Genomic DNA, 6,720 nt, shown 5'->3' on the forward strand with positions numbered 1-6,720 from the left:
CAGAATGACCTTTGTGAAACTTACTGAATAATGTGTGCTAAACACCGGCTGATACAATACATCTGAAACGAGCTAGGGATTCCGTTAACGATAACACTTCTTTTCATAACTGTAGCGGAAAATCGACAATAATCTGACTGCTTGAAAACCTCCCATACTTTTCTTAAATTTGCTGTTGCTTCTCGACTCAACTGCATAAATGTTGTGACAGTCGTACTAGCGAGTATTGGCCGAAATAACAGCAGCCGTGTACATGCGTGCTAGGAAATAATCAGTAGCACATCCCACAATGTTTGGGAAGATTATACAGAATCATCTGCTATTAGATAATTGAGGTAGAGAGGTAAGGCATACAACAATTTAAAACACATCAAAACTGATAAGCTTTCCATTTGAACCATGGACAGGATTGTTTGAAATTACTAACGTTGATGATACCAGCTTGTGATAATATTATTCGCATATTCAGTATTTGTGCCACAAACTTTACACAGATTTATTTTTCAAGCTTTCCATTTCGAAATACGGACGTAAATATGAACTGTGTCGACATGTGTTAGTTACACAGACCCAACGTTACTGAGACACGCGAGAGACCATTTGGTCTCAGATATACAGATTGATAAACAAAACTCAGATCTGTCAACATCCGGGTTGGTTCTTAAACATACGTACATTTGGGAAGAGCACCCATGGTGGGCAATAATTTATTTCCGTTGACTCTCAGACAGGCAACCTGATTATGCGAACAGCGATTGAAAGACTGTCTAACGGTAGTGGAACACGCAGATCCAGCTTCAATCAACATCCTTCCCACTACAATAATTTACAAATTTATAGTAAAAGCGATCTCAGATCGCAAATTCTAGAAAACTAAGCTTGAAACTCCCCTATGCCTAATGCCACTGCGGCCACCACCAGCTATCTTAGACAAGCGCTCGGATATGGCGTGAATACTAACTCAAGGAGGTTCGAATTGTAAACTAAACCTAGAATCCGCGGTAAATGTAAAGAATATGTGAAAATATGCTATCAAAAATGTATGGTCAAAATTATGCGTGGTAGGATCTGTTACCATTGGTTTCGAAACCATGTGGCTCAGTACTAGTGGCCACAACAAGGTCTCGTGATGTGTAGCACTGTAATGCCACAAAATGTCAGCGATGGAGAAGGCGAGCACGCAATATCCTTTGGACAATGTTTGGAAAACGATAAGTGATCAGAGCTTTTTCTAGTAAGATTGCGTAGCACATTGTGATTGTTAACAAGGCCGAGGCATACTTTAACATCTATTTATTTCGTGTCTAAGCAGGAAATCATGTTGTTCTTGTCATGGTCTTCCGTCCGAAGAATGGTTTGATGCAATTCTCCATGTTACTCTATCCTGAACAAGTCTCTTTATCTCTGAATAACTACTGCAACCTGCATCCTTCTGAATCTGCTTACTGTGTTCATCTCTTAGTCTCCCTCTCCCCAAATTTCAAATTTCTTTTTTCCCTATTCCTATTCAGTACCCTCTCATTAGCTATATGATCTACCTATCTAATTTTCAGCATTCTTCTACAGCACCACGTTTCAAAGGCCTCTATTCTCTCCGTGTGTAAACTGTTCATCGTCCATGTTTCACTTCCATACATGGCTTCATTCCGTACAGACAAGACTTAAATCTATATTCGATGTCAACGAATTTCTCTCCTTCAGGAACGCTTTTCTTGCCACTGCCAGTCTATATTTTATGTCCTGTCTACATCGGCCATCATCAGTTATTTTGTGCCCAAATAGCAAAACTTACCTATTATTTTAAGTGTCCCGTTTTCTAATTCAATTCCCTCATCATCACCTGATTTAATTAGACTACATTCCATTGTCCTAGGTTTGATTTTGTTGATGCTCATTTTCTATCCCCCTTTCAAGACACTGTACATTCCGTTCAGCTGCTCTTCCAAGTCCTTTTCTGTGTCTGACGTAATTAATAATGTCATCGCCAATCTCAAAGTTTAATTATTCCTCCCTGGACCTTAATTCCTACTCCACATTTTTCTTTGGTATATGAAGATAATGTCTGTCCGAAAGAACAGATACCATCTTCATGTAGTTAAGGCTAACCGGCCGTTGACCTTCTTCTTCTGTGCGGATGCAGACGCATTGCCCGAACTCTTACGGGACTCGGTAAGATCGTCTGCCGCGAGTAATGAGTCTAATGGGCAGGGGCACTACGAATGTAGTGTGTGGACATTAAGTTGGGAATGTGGGTCCTACGGGGAGCGTGCAAGGGATAAATCCCTGCAGTCGCTCTATCCTCTGTGCCCTCAGTGGCTAAGTTAGATTGAGCGTCTGCCATGTAAGCAGAAAATCCCGGGTTCGAGTCCCGGTCGGGGCACACATTTTCAGCTGTCCCCGAAGATGTATATCAACGCCTGTCGACAGCTTAGGGTGTTGATTTAATTATCATTTCATTTTTTCTTTGGTTTCTTTCACGGCCTGTCCAATGTACGGATTAAAAGGGATAGGCTACAACTTGTCTCACTCCCTTCTCAACCACTGCTTCCCTTTCATCCCCCTCGACTCTTATAACTGCCGTCTGGTTTCTGTTCAAGTTATAAATACCCTTTCGGTCCCTGTATTTTACCCCTTCTGTCTTGAGCATTTCAAAGAGGTTATTCCAGTCAACATCGTGAAAAGCTTTCTCTAAGTATACAAATATTATAAACATAGGTTTGCCTTTATTAATCCATCTTCTAAGATAAGTGGTAAGGTCAGTATTGCAGCGCGTTTTCCTTCATCTCTCCTCGAGGTCAGCTTCTACCACTTTTGTCATTCTTCTTTAAAGAATTCTTGTTAGCATTTTCCAACCATGACTGATTAAACTGATAGTTAGGCAATATTCACATCTATCAGCACCTGCTTTCTTTGAATTTGGAATTATTATATTCTTTCAAGAAGAATATAATAATTCTGGGCATATTTCGCCTGTCTTATAGATCTTGCAAAGCAGATGGAAGAGTTTTGTCACGGCTGGCTCTCCCAAGGCTGTCAGTAGTTCAGACAAAATGTCGTCTACCCACGGATCCTTGTTTCGACTTAGGTCTTCCAGTGCTCTGTCGTATTCTTCTTCCATCTCGTCTTCATCTGTGTCCTCTTCCTTTCTTCCATTTCTATATTATTGCCCTCCGTACATCCCCTGTGCAGAATCTCTATGTACGTCTTCGATCCTTCAGCTTTGCCATTTTTGATTAGGACTCATTTTACATCTGAGCTCTTACTATTCATACAGCTGCTTATCTTTTATTCAAAGCCCTCTTTAACATTCCTCTAGGCGGTATCTGTTTTTCCCCTAATGATATATGTTGCTAAATCTTTGCATTTGTCCTCTAACCATCCTTGCGTAGCCATTTTGCACTTCTTGTCAATCTCATCTTTTAGACATTTGTATTTCGTTTCGCCTACTTCATTTATTGCGTGTTTGTACTTTCTCCTTTCATCAGTTAAAATCACACAGATAATTTGGCTTATACGGCAATATATCGCAGTCAGCGCCATGTGTTTCGCCCCTAATATGTAATCCAGTTGGGAGGACTGGCATGCCGTCCACTCAACCCTGTGATGCCAACTGAGGAGCTGCCTGAATGAGAAGTAGCAGCCACAGGGTGTGCAAAGCCGACAACGGCCGCAAGAGCGGTGTGCTGACCCTATGCCCGTCTACACTTGATCTCGGTATCTACACACATTTATTATTAATAGCGAATCTTGACAACGTGAAGGTATACAATAATAGAAGCATAATCTTATTAAGAACTCCGCTAACAGCTGATAAAAACGCACGATAAAAAGCAAAGTACAGTGTCACCACATTTTGTGGATATTAAAATTAATAAAGAAATGTCTAAAATATACTCACTACGTTAAAGGATTGTAGGCATATCCATCGGTCCTCGTCAAATTTTACTATTCAGTCAATATCGGCAATACTATGGTGAGTGAAAGGCAAAGGGGGCGTGCACCAGTCTTTAAAATTTGCCTTCATGTAAAAAGAAAATATTTTATCGTTAATGGACGCTAAAAGTTTTTAAAAGGGGCTGGATTGGCGATAAAAAATTGTCTGTGCTGTCATGAGTTGTCGCGGGACTATTCAAATTACTATGTGAAAAGTACCAGGTGAAAGTGTCTTATCTGTGACCGTGGGGCAGTTCGGTGCAGAACAAAGCAAAACCGGCCCGCACGAGCTACACAGAGAGACTAGCTGGCTAGCGGGGCGGAAGCTATACATGTGGACAATGTGACGTCATATACTCATGATTAGGAGCGCTGGGTCGCTACCTTTCCAACCGAGAATATTACAGAATTTTAATATGCACTAACACCTTATCATACAGAAAATCAAAATTAGGCAGAATTCCAATTACTTATTCAACGTGGACTGTGTGTTTTCGTTTTTACAACTAAAAATTTCTACTTCCTGTAATATATTCAATATATGGTTTTTTTTCTTTTTGATGAAGTATTTTTAAATTTTCTGAAGGGCTTGTGATGTGCCCCTTTTCGCGTAAGTGCGCTGTTAATGCAAATCGTGGATTATTTAACTTAAGTTGTTCCTGAAATCTTATTCGAAATGACCTACTGGTTTGTCTTATATATTTCTTAGAGCAACCATTGCATGTAATGTGGTATACAACCGCTTCATTATATTTATTTACCACAGAAAATTCGTCCCCTTTTAAAAACTTTTATCGTCCGTTAACTATAAAATATTTTCTTTTTTGTTTTTAGATGAAGACAATTTAAAAAAAAAAATCGAGTACGTCATCTTTACCTTTCGTTCACCATAGTATTGACGATATGCACTGAATAATAAATTTTGACTAGGAACGATGGGTATACCTATGATCTTTTAATGTTATGGGTGTATTTTAGACATTCCTTTATTAATTTCAATATCCACAAAATGTGTTGACACAGCACTTTGCTTTTTATCGTGTAGGTTGCACCTGATAATGCGGCTTCAAGCTGCGAAACTGGTTGAGTTTTAATATTATAATACCGGCTGTTAGTGGAGTTCTTCCTAACATAATACCTTTCAACAGCTGCGGTTGCTTGGAATATAAAATAGTTTGTGATAATAGAAGAAAAAGTTCCAGTAATTGGTGATGTATGAGACTCATTAGGTGGGCCTCAACTCTCGCGTCTTACTACAGATAACAGGCGGAGCACAGCCGACAAACAGTCAGCTGGTGTAATCATTTTAATACTGTGTTCATTGCACTCTCGGCCCGAAGAAACAGTGTGAGACAATATGGAGCAAGAACTGAAGCTTAACAATCAATATCCCCTCATTTCGGTAGCTCTACGCGATATAATTATCAGTGAGTAGCTTCAGTTAGGTATGGCACATTTGAAGCAACTTGTGGGTTCTCTTTCCCGCCGAACTGAAGCTAGCGGTGAGTAGCGGTATTGTATGGTGTTTTAGGGATGTCTGCATGAGGTAACTAACTTTATATCCGCTTGCATTTCTAAGCATGGTGGCGTAGTTATTCGAATATCAATCATATGAATACACACAGCCAAAATCAAGTCTAACGTAACCTTTTCTTTCAGTCCCCTATTTCAATAATCAGTTTCAAAATGTTTTTGGTTTTCGACTCACCTTTCTTTGAGACACCAAATACCTGTGGCTTCTGCTTTATTTCTTCAGGTGAACCACGCTTAACACTGCAGAAATACGTTAAATCTTCAAAATATAAAACTGTGACTATAATATCGTTTTTGTACGGTACATGGGGTAGTTTGCATGTATTCCTCAACAAAGGAGCAAGACTTGGCGGACCAGTATCTAAACGTGATGCACAGATCATCTACTGTATAAATGTATCATAATGCATTATCTGGTGAAAACTGTGACTGTTTTAGAAAAACTATCGCGCTTAGTATCTGCGTCGTGGCTATAGACGTGTGATCATTCTCGCTAGTGAACCATCTTTGCATGTATTCAGATCTTCCAAGGCTTCAGTTTCTGCTATCATTTTAACACTTTCTTTTCTCCACCGAATCCACAAGGGGGATGATAAACGTTAAAATCCGCCAATACTTTCTTCGGATGAATTAACGATGCTCTTCATTGTGTTCCTTTGCAATGTATTCATTTATCGAAATTTCCTGGCAGATTAAAACTGTGTGCAGGACCGAGACTCGAACTCGGGACCTTTGCCATGTCTCCGCAATATCCTTTCTTTCAGGAGTGCTAGTTCTGCAAGTTTCGCAGGAGAGCTTCTGTAAAGTTTGGAAGGTAGGAGGCGAGGTACTGGCAGAAGTAAAGAAGTAAAGCTGTGAAGACGGGGTGTGAGTCATGGTTGGATAGCTCAGTTGGTAGAACACTTGCCCGCGGAAGGCAAAGGTCCCGATTTCGAGTCTCGGTCGGGCACACAGTTTTAATCTGCCAGGAAGTTTCATATCAGCGCAGACTCCGCTGCAGAGTGAAAATCTTATTATTTCTTTATTTCCCTTTCGGGTATAAAGGGTAGCTATTTTAGGTTGAAATGGTATCTCTGTCCTTACGGTTCTTTTTTCAGACTTCGTGAGAGACGCCGCACTCCTCCCCTCCCAATCCCCTCCCCGCTCCCCCCTGCCGCTCCCCACCGCACGGCACACCTATTACCATTCTTGTCTGCACACGCAATAAAATCATAACATAGTTCTTTTGGCAGCGTTTCAGAGAAAGCGCCAGCG

The sequence above is a fragment of the Schistocerca americana genome, chromosome 4 (assembly GCF_021461395.2).
Source record: "Schistocerca americana isolate TAMUIC-IGC-003095 chromosome 4, iqSchAmer2.1, whole genome shotgun sequence".
In the NCBI taxonomy this organism is placed as follows: Eukaryota; Metazoa; Arthropoda; class Insecta; order Orthoptera; family Acrididae; genus Schistocerca; species Schistocerca americana.